General features: G+C 48.5%; 1 long non-coding RNA gene across 1 annotated transcript; it reads right to left on the bottom strand.

The window, feature by feature from the left end:
* Positions 1 to 1,350: 1,350 nt before the first annotated feature.
* Positions 1,351 to 5,310, bottom strand: LOC128799325 (uncharacterized). Its single transcript, XR_008434698.1, has 3 exons — positions 5,223 to 5,310; positions 2,801 to 2,904; positions 1,351 to 1,433 (listed from the first exon to the last, which is right to left on the bottom strand). It is a non-coding gene; the product is annotated as an uncharacterized LOC128799325 (long non-coding RNA).
* Positions 5,311 to 10,089: the final 4,779 nt, after the last annotated feature.

Below are 10,089 nucleotides of genomic sequence, written 5' to 3'. Positions count from 1 at the left end.
TTCACTTTCTTGTGGCTATCAGATATTCTCAGGACAAAATAATCAAAAATCTGTGAAGAGAACAAACAACGTGTAAGCTGGATTAAAATGTCCTTGTTTGAAGAGTGGATGGAGCACTCAGCAACATAAAAGATGAAAGTGATCCTTTCTGTCAGGTTAGCATTTGCTTGCACAATTTCACTGTTTACCTGTGGGCCACTCACTGGAATGGTGGCACAACCTCATGTTGGTTGAAAGATTCTCTTCTCTTTTTAAGAGGTTTGGTTGGGGACAGAATCGTTCCTATGGTATTTCTCTCCATCTATAAATCATTAAATCAATTCCATTTACTAATGCAAAAGACTACCTTTGCTTTAGAAGTATGGAAGCAGATGTTTACAATGCCTGGTTTTCTGCACACTTGCCTCATGTACTGAAGGCAGTTATGATTTTGCCAAAACTATGGCTGGAGGAGATCTAAGTTTTCTTTTGTTTATCTCAGAACCAGTGTCTGGAGAAGTGCAGGGCTCCGATCAACTCTTCCAGGATCTAGACCATTTATCTAAGTAACAGGTAGACTTCTGAAATGTAATGTGCTCTACAGCTCTCAGTAGAGCAGGTTCAGTCCCTTGACAGCCACATTATCAGGCACCTTTTCCTGGAAAAAGGGACAAAGCAGCGACTGGGAGGAGAAGGCAGAGATGTGTCCTTAGCTGTTTTCCTCCTTTTCCAAAGAGAAAAAAAGACCCGCCCAGGAAGGGTGAGCACTGTCTTTACCAAGAGGAATAGGAACAAGGATGGAAATGAGTAGCCAGAGTTGTGCCTGTGCAAGACAAGATGGAGTATATAGAAGTATTCTTTAAAAAAAACAATGGGTTTAAACCAACCCAGCCTGATACTTCTCTTCCTGATGCAAACCCATTTTTGGTCTAGAGAATAATTGCCATGCTTTCAGGGGCTGCATTCCCTTCACTTAACCCAACTGGGAGTAGGAGAGAGCAGCAGTTAGACCAGCAGAAAATTCTGTCATCATCTGATGAACAGCACCAATAGGCACCTGCCAGACAAATGCAGCTGGACTGAAATAACTTGTCCTGAAGCCTAAACCTGAATTGAATTTGTCTGGCTAAGAGGGACCAGCGTGTCCCAAGCAGCCAGGATGGAGTGCCAAGACACACTGAATAAACTTTCCTGCTACAGGCTTAGGAAAGGAGCTAAAGGAAAGGGACAATGAAGATATCCTACATACTTGGACAATGTTAGTGGAGTTGAGCTGGGGGCTGGTTTTGCACAGGTCTTGGAGGAGTGCCACTCCTTCCATCCGTGTCTGAAAGCCTTTGGCTTCCAGGAGACTGTAAAGCTTCTGGAGCAGCTCCGTTTCTTCCACAGCTGGAGGTAACGTGACCTGGGCTTTTGCACGGTGTAGGAGGCGTCCATCAGAGGTAGATTTCACCCTGGAAAATAAAAGCAAATTAGGAACCTGTTGGTGATAACACCTTCAGTTAATTGTGAGCAAAACATCTTGAGGAGCTTTCCTAATTCTGGGATTTCAAGCTTGAAAATCATGAGGCTCTGAACAACAACGTGGGCCTCATGCCAATCACTACGGGAGACAATCTGCAAGTAACATTGTCACCAGCGCCCACTCAGGAAGACCAAGGATGAGATGCATCTGATCTATCTTCAGATGGCTTCCAAGGCACACAGGTCACATTGCTTTGTGGAGAAAGAGAGATGCTACTTCCAGGTTTAAATGCCTCCTCATATGGGACGTGTGTTTATTAATAAGGAAACTCATCCTTCTGGAGAAGTGTCTCTACAACCAGGCACGACAGTCTGGAAAAGTAGCTCAAATGCATCTGAACAGATGAACAGGGCCATATTTGAATGATTCAGAAAATCAGTAACAGAGATGAAAACAGAAGCCAGACATCCCAGAACAACGCTCACATTTCATTTGCTTCCCTAGAGACTAGATCCACAGCTTAACAACCCCACGGGGAACAATTCTCCTGGATCAACCTGTCTCTTCCATGTGCACAGGAAGATGCTAGCTATGCTATTGAGGCATGTGGTCACTTTCCTGCCACCGCTGAGCATGACAGAGCTAAATAAATCCCCTCTACTATCAGAGGAGAACAGGTACAAGTAGCTCTGCAACTGCCATGAAGAGACAGCAAGGAGCAAATTCCTGACTTAAATGCTAATTGCAGCACAGGACGAAATAAACCAAACATGCTGTTCGTCAAGCAAATTATATGAAGGATGGGACTATGAAGACAAAAAGTCCACATTGAGGCACCTGTTGACCAAAGTTGCTCAGGAATTGCCTTGCTATTTACTACTCAAACTTGATACTGTTTGAGGGTAAGAAAACCATGATTCAGCCAGGCCAACCCACATGGGTGAGAATCTTTGTGGAATGGCATCTTGCTGCTAGACTGGGACTTCTCATCAAAACACCCACTGAAAAAGGCTCCACTCAGATGAAAAAAAAAAACCCTGGTTGAATTTACTTGTCCCAAGTCAGGCAGCAGAAACTTGTCCCTGTCATAGCCTCCACAACACCGCCCTTGCCACTGCACTGGATCGTCTGAGCTGCAACCAATGGGTACCTTTTTGTCTCTCAATTTCTGTGGGAACCCCTCCAGAGAAGCTGTGTTCAGCATAATGCAGAGGTAGGCATTTTTTATCATAGAGCATTTATAGGGAAAGGAAACAATCTGTGGCACTGGTCATCTCTGCCAGAAAGATTTTCCTGAAGAAGAGACATGTAAAGCTTGTCATGTGCTTTGTCACATCTAACAAAATTGCTCAGTACCGTTTGCTAGAAGACAATGTGGCCTGGGGTTTCTTCGAGCCATCGTTCCTCTTCTTCACCAGCTCCTTGACAGGTGGGCATTCACCCTTCTGGTTTTCCATTCCCTACAAAGGCATAGAGAAACCCCATCCATCTTTAGACTATAAAATAGGAAATTCCCTGTTTAAAACACAAGTTAGAACCAGCATCACTACTACCAAGGCTTAGGGAAACCATTCCTAACTGACAGATGGAAACAGACCAGAGATTCAGCGATGTCAACTCTTTGTTTTCAATAACCCAAGGCAAGTTATGGGTGCTACCATACTGAGCAGCAGTCTAAAATCCCAAATTCATTAGTCTTGAGCATAAATGGGAATAATGCAAACTGGTAGGCAACACAAGTGTTCGTAAAAGAAGTAACAGAAAAAACTGGACCCTGTGGGGGTTGGCCTATTGTGTTGGAAGTCGATTTGGTTCAACACTCACTCTCCCTGAGCCCTGCACAAATGTCAATAAAAGAAATAAAATCCTCCCCCAAACAAGCAAAGGATTTCCCACTTGTCATGGTTTGACATGGAAGTGAATTTTTTTCCAGGAAGTTGGGTCAAACCAATCAGTGGTCAGGTTTGGATATTGGCACCTGGAGTGACCACTGAAAGTATGGACACGCCTCTGAGAACACAGGGGGTTGAAAGCAAGAACTCCCAGGGGAACTGTCTCTTTGGTTCCGGTTGTCAGAGAGTGCAGACTCTCCCCTGCCCAGCCATGGTCTGGGTGGGGGAGGGGAAGCCACGCGGCCTTGTCCAGGTAGGCCGCGGGGCTGAAGGTCTGGAACCGAGCCAGCTCCTGTGGACGGAAGGGTGGAGAGAAGTGGAGATGCCTTTGTTCCCCCCCCCACAGAGGGAAAGTGACAGAGAGCCTGGCGGCACCTGGAAATTTGCCAGCAGAGGAGAAGGAGAAAGGGGGGGGGGATGATGCCCAGCGTGGGAGACGGGATGCTGGACCGAGATATCAGCCGTCCAGGGAGTCTGAACTTTTAACCCTTTCCAGGAAATGAGGGCTTTGTCAAATATTACTCCTCCTTGATTTGTAGTGGAAGAGAGACAGTCCGGGACCTGACATGTTAGAAGAAGAAATATTTAGGTGGGAGGAGATGATGAAGTACCTTTTGGCTGGACTTTTCTTGTTAGCCATGGACTGAACCAAAATCTCCTGCAATAGAGACTGCATTTTAGGGGGATGCAGTGGTGACCCAAGGAGACCTGCTTCAGCTTCTAACAGCACAGGAATGGCAAGAACAGAAGAAAGCTGAGGAGGGAATGGTGATGCCCTCTGTCTTCGGGAAAGAACATGATCTCTGTTCTTGGACCCTTGACCCCAGGGGAAAATGGGGGGGACTGTGGTCCCAAGATGAAAAGCTGAACTGTTGTCTCTTTGGGTCCGTGGCAAAACATCCTTAAAGGAGCCCTATAGGCAGTCTGTCCATGCACGGTGGTGAGAGCACTGTGACATGGAAAGGAGAGTGTCACACTGGCAGATTTTCTCCGGGAGGTTGCCATGTGTGACAGGGAAACACAGGAGGTGGCAACTGTGTTTCCTGGGGGGTCTGTGGTGCAAGAGAGACTTCTCTCTCTCTTGATAGCTTGAGTATTGATTATCCGAAGGGTGGTAATTTGATCAGGAATCCCGGGTGATGTTTCATGGTGGGTGTTTTAGGAATTGGGAGGAGGAGGGGTGTTTTAAAAGGTCTTCATCCTGGATTTAGTTTATGTGTTTTCTGTAGTAGTAGTAGTTTAATAAAGTTTTTTTTCCCTTTGTTATTAAGCTTGGGCCTGCTCTGCTCTGTTCCTGATAACATCTCACAGCATTTATTTGGGGAAGGTGCATTTTCATGGGGGCGCTGGCATTGCGCCAGTGTCAAACCATGACACCACTGGATGCTGCTGAATTCACCAAGCTTCTTCCAGCTCCACAGGGCTTGACCAGGGCAGTATTCCCAAAAGACAGACAGTAATTGTAGTAACTAGGATTGACTTGGACATCTTTTGTAGATTTGGAAATTTTCTTGGTACTACTAATTCCAGTGTCTTTTGCAAAGACTCTGTAACCTTCAGAAGCACTATTCTCACTCAATTGCTTCACTGGGGGCAGAGTAGGGAGATCGCGGGGGGGCTCACACTTAAATGTAAACCCATTTTCTCCCCTTTCCCTTTCCTCTTTGTGACTGATATTCAAAATATTCAAAAGCCCACTTTTTCCCTAATAATATCACTTTCTTTGTGGACTGCAGATGAACAGGCTGAGGATTAACAGCTCATTGCCAGGGGCAAAATGATTCAACAGAAGAGGAATGAGATGAAGACAGATTGGGTATGTTTGAGCTCATATTAGCAGTGGCAATACTTGCACAAAGGAGACATTTCTCCTGCTAAGCACTTACTTTCTTCTTCATTCTTGTCAGAATGTCTTCCAGGCCACAGGTGGAAAGAGATTGTTCCAAAAGCATTTTAAATTTTTGATGATTGAGCAACATCATCACCATCTCCTGTCCATAATGCCCAAGGAAGGATGGAAGGAAGGAAGGACAAAAAGGAGAGAGGGAGGGAGGGAGGGAGGGAGGGAGAGAGGGAGAGAGGGAGAGAGGGAAGGAGGGAAGGAGAAAGAAAGGATGGAGAAAGAAAGGATGGAGAAAGAAAGGAAGGCAAGAAGGAAGGCAGGAAGGCAGGCAGGAAGGCAGGCAGGCAGACAGGCAGGAAGGAAGGAAGGCAGGCAGGCAGGGAGGCAGGAAGGCAGGAAGGCAGGCAGGAAGGCAGGAAGGCAGGAAGGCAGGCAGGAAGGAAGGCAGGCAGGAAGGCAGGCAGGAAGGAAGGCAGGAAGGCAGGCAGGAAGGAAGGCAGGAAGGAAGAAAGGCAGGAAGGAAGGATGGCAGGCAGGAAGGCAGGAAGGCAGGAAGGCAGGAAGGAAGGAAGGAAGGAAAAGTGAATAAACAAAGGAAGAGTGTTAACAGAAGAGGCAGATACCTTAAACTCATCAGGTGCAATCCTTGCATGAGAAGGCATTACCTACTCAGCAAAGAGGGAGATTTACCTCCTCTTGACACTGCACAGTGCTGTCAACTGAACACAAGAGGCAAGAGGAGAATGTGGGGCAACAGAAAAATATCATTTCACTCTGAAAGTGTGAGTGTGCTTCTGTGGATCAAAGGAACCCAGGGAACAAGCAAAACACATCTGCTTTGTTGTCAGAGCCTATTAGCAGTGTCCTGCTGCCATTGCACAGTAATTTGCCTTTCTTCAACTGGCAGGGAAGCCAGGACAAAACACCTCATGCATCCTATTGATTATTCTATACTATATGTATGCAGCGGGGCAGCTAGTTGCTCTGGTGTTCTTGGAAGCTATTAATGGGAATTTCATCATCAAAGTAAGAGGAGTTTGGTGGTTTGGGTTGGTTTTGCCACTAGGAAACCACAGTTTTCTTCAAGAAGAAATTTGGAGGTCACTGAGCCACAGATAACAGCATTCTAGGAATCTGCAGAACAGATTTAGAACGACTGAATATGCTGGCTAAAGACCCCTGAAATATTTCTAGGAAAGTCTTAAGTTAATGAGAAAGGGATGTTTGGGATCCTTCAGTGATGAACGTTAGTCAACACTTTGGCTTTGTGTTGTGCACCTAAGGCCAAACAAAACTGTTGGACTGGCTAATCTGAGGTCTTTTGATCTCAGTAAAGAATCCTTCAAGCCACAGGAAGTTGGCAATGCTTCTTTTTGCTGGCCAACCTCAGCTTACCCAGTACAGTCATTTGCCCAGGCAACCCAGAGCAATGGGCACAGCACCAAGGCTGACAGAGCTCAGGAAGCGTTTGGACAGTGCTCTCAAGCACATGGAGTGACTCTTGGGGTGTTCTGCACATGGCCCGGAGATGGACTCGATGACCCTGATGGGTCCCTTCCAACTCAGCATATTCCATCATTCTATGACCCTTACTCACACAGTGAGGTTACTTCATATATCGTTTAATTCCCACTCTTTTGTCGTTTTACCTTTATAGCCAGACACAAAACGGTTTTCCTCTTTTAGGAGGTGGAATGAAGATCATTACCTTGTGTCCTTGTGACAGTCCTGCGCAAACTTCCCTGCCACGTGTGCCAGCCTCTCAGCCCTGGGTGTGCCTGCCAGCCTTGTGACTCCAATTCTCTCCATCAAGGACAGGAGGAGCTCGGCCGCACACTTCCGCACCTGGACGTGGCGGCTCCTGGGAAGGAGAGAGGAAACCCTGGGGCACAGGGAGAAGGAGCAACAGCAGCACAGGCCTTGGCCAGAGCCTGCTCCCTGTCCTCGTTGGGGGAAGGAGGCCTGGGTTCTCCCTGCAACTTTAGACACCTGTAGAAGCTTCTGTCCTCAAGTAAACACAAAGTTAGCATTGTACAGAAGGACTGCCTGCAAGGAAGAGGGAGGAATTCAGTCTCCCTGCACTACCTGATACTTCACTTCTTTCACAGTATTTACTCTGAGAAAGATTAAAGAAATAGATTACATATGAATTATTTAGAAATGAAGGACAATTCATGCTGACCCATCAGAGGGCACCCACTACACAGAGCTGCAGCAGGATTGAGGCTCTTTCCACCCATTTATCCCCAAATCCGCAGACCTTTGGAAAAAGACAAATGCAGGGAAAACACGTTGTGAGCTGTGAAGTTGCAGAATATCCAGCAATGCAGCCTGTTTCTTCTGTGAGGCTTGGCAAGGGAAACATCTGAATGTTTTACCCTATTCCAAAGCTGAGGAAAGGGTGGCAGGCAGTTTAGCCAGGTTGTCCTGTTCTAGAGAGTGTCTCTTGGGAACTATCTGGCCCAGCACCAACATTTAAGGCAGCTTTGCTTCAACTGTCCCACAGCAGTCGGCCTGTGGAGGTGCCTTTAAAGTGATTCATCATGTCAAGGTTAACATGAAACATCACTTGGAATAGAAGGTAGAGTTCTGTGGCCAGGACAGTCATACAAGACTCCTTTTGGCAGGAGCTGGACCTGCTGTGTAGGCTGTGCCACACCCAGCAGACTCTCCCCCATGTGCTCCACGCCCCAGCAAGTGCCCTCCTTATTTCTCAAGGTAATGGCATCATGAGGAGACATGGTTTTCCCAGGGCCTCTGTGCTTAGCGCTGTGAAATATCAAACACCGCTCAGAGCTGCAATTGCAATTGTCCCTCTTCCCACAAAAGCACAAGGCTCTATCCTTAGCCTTTGCAGGCACTTTCACTTCCACAGTGGCCACCAGGTCTAGGAAAACCTGACAGACTGGGAGAACTCCTGGAAGCAGCAGGAAGCTGAGTCAGAGGAGCTTTAGTTTGGCTATCAGGAGAAAGGTTTTTCACCCAGAGGGTGGTTGGGCACTGGAACAGGCTCCCCAGGGCAGTGGTCACAGCACCAAGCCTGACAGAGTTGAAGAAGCATTTGGACAACAATCTCAGGCACTTGGTTGTGGGAGGGGTCCCCGCCCTCCCTTGGGAGGCAGCTTCAATATAGATAAAAGTTGTCAATCACATGTTGCTCCCCTCCCCAGTTGAAGCTGCCCGTCAAAGGTTAACACACTCCCCAGTTCTAGAAAGTTCCCCTGTTCTGTTAACCCCATTGGACCTTGTTAGAGTGCCACTCCTCTCCTGTATCCCGATTGGTTCATTGTACATCACCCCATCCTGTCTCCTCCCTTTTGCCCCTTAACCATTGGTTGCTATGTACCCTAGCCACTCCTACTCCCCTGCCCTTATATTCTCGGTCCCGCCTTTGTTCTGGGCTCCCGGAGCCAGTTACCCTCTGAAAGTGTTGCTGTTCCTTGCCTTCTCCTCCCGCTCCTTCTTTCTCCTGACAATAAACCTCTCGGCTCCTACTGCTCGGGAGACGTCTCGTCTTTATTTGGTGGAGCTATCCGGGTTTCACCTACCCCTCCCTGCGGACCGGTCAGCCGAGGATCATTCCCCGGACTGGCTGGGAACCCAGGAGGCCCCCGGAGCCGAACTTTTTAATACAATTGGCGCCTCGAACACGGTGATCACTGCCCCGGTCTCCGACGAGCGTCTCCTGCCACGTGAGGATCTGTGACCCTGCGCTGCGGGACTACAAGCGCCGTTCGCTGCCAATCCCAGGAGTAGCTGTTCTTCTGTTCTAAGAAGCCTCCTATCTCCTGGACCTGCTGACAAGTCGTGGACATCCGACCCTGCAGCTTCAAGGGAAGCCCCGGATTCCACGACACCAGCAGAGCTCCACCACCCCACCTCAGCTTTTCCTTTCGCCACATCGTGGTTTGGTGAGTGCAGCTGCTCGAGGAGAGCAGCCGACGCAGGCCCTTCTCTTTTCCTTTTTCCTTTGCTCGGGTGGGGATTCTCTTCTGCAGCGAGGAGATGGGTAACTGCCTCTCCCCTGCAAGACGAGACTTTTATTCCCAAGTTAAAGCTACCCTTCGGTTGGGGAATGTTTCTTTTAATAAGCGGGTCCTTAAATCTTTTGTTAATTTTATTTTTGATCATTTTCCAGACGCCTCTACTGAGGACGTCCTTTCCATTTCATTCTGGGGAAAAGTTGGGCGTTATATTTATGATCTACAAGTTTCTGGGAATTTTCGGGTCGGGAGATTTTTTCCTATTTATGATGTTATTTTTAATTTAGTTAAACAAAAAGGGGAAAGTTCGGGCCCCAGTTTTCCTACCCCTTATTCCGCCCCCCTCGCTCCTAATCCCATTTCCCCTAAGGGTGGAACGGGAGATAGATCCTGCCAAAATAAGGCACAGGGCTGCTACCGTCTCCCTGCTGCCTCCCGTTCCACTCTGTCCTTCTCTTGTGCTGGGACTGGCCACCCCAGCACGAGCCCTATCCATTCCCTCGATCCTCATGTCCCCAACCCCAGTTTTACTCCCAGTTCCAGTTCTGTTTTAACACCACCTCAAAATGGCAGCGGCCTCGTGGCCGATCGCCCTGGAACACAAAATGGCGCCTCCTCCTCCTCGACCCCTCCAGTTCCCGCCACTTTATCATCTCCGCCCCCTTCGTCGGTTGCCGCCCCTGCGTCGGGTCCCGCCTCCCTAACTGCGTCGATTTCGGTGACATCGGGACCCTCCCATCCTGCCCCCCTAGCCACACCCCTGGGCGGGCCCCTGGTGGGTGGGACAGGCCTACCAGAAGGCCACGCCCCAGTGGGTGGGTCAGGCCACGCCCCCTCTCCTGCCACTTCCGGTTCCCACGCTACCGGAACCGGAAGTAGGCCTTGCCGGAAGCAGGCCATCTTGGCCTGCAGGGTCTCCCGTAACCA

This window comes from Vidua chalybeata, chromosome 23, assembly GCF_026979565.1.
Source record: "Vidua chalybeata isolate OUT-0048 chromosome 23, bVidCha1 merged haplotype, whole genome shotgun sequence".
NCBI lineage: Eukaryota > Metazoa > Chordata > Aves > Passeriformes > Viduidae > Vidua > Vidua chalybeata.
This window is presented reverse-complemented; position numbering and strand designations above follow the sequence as displayed.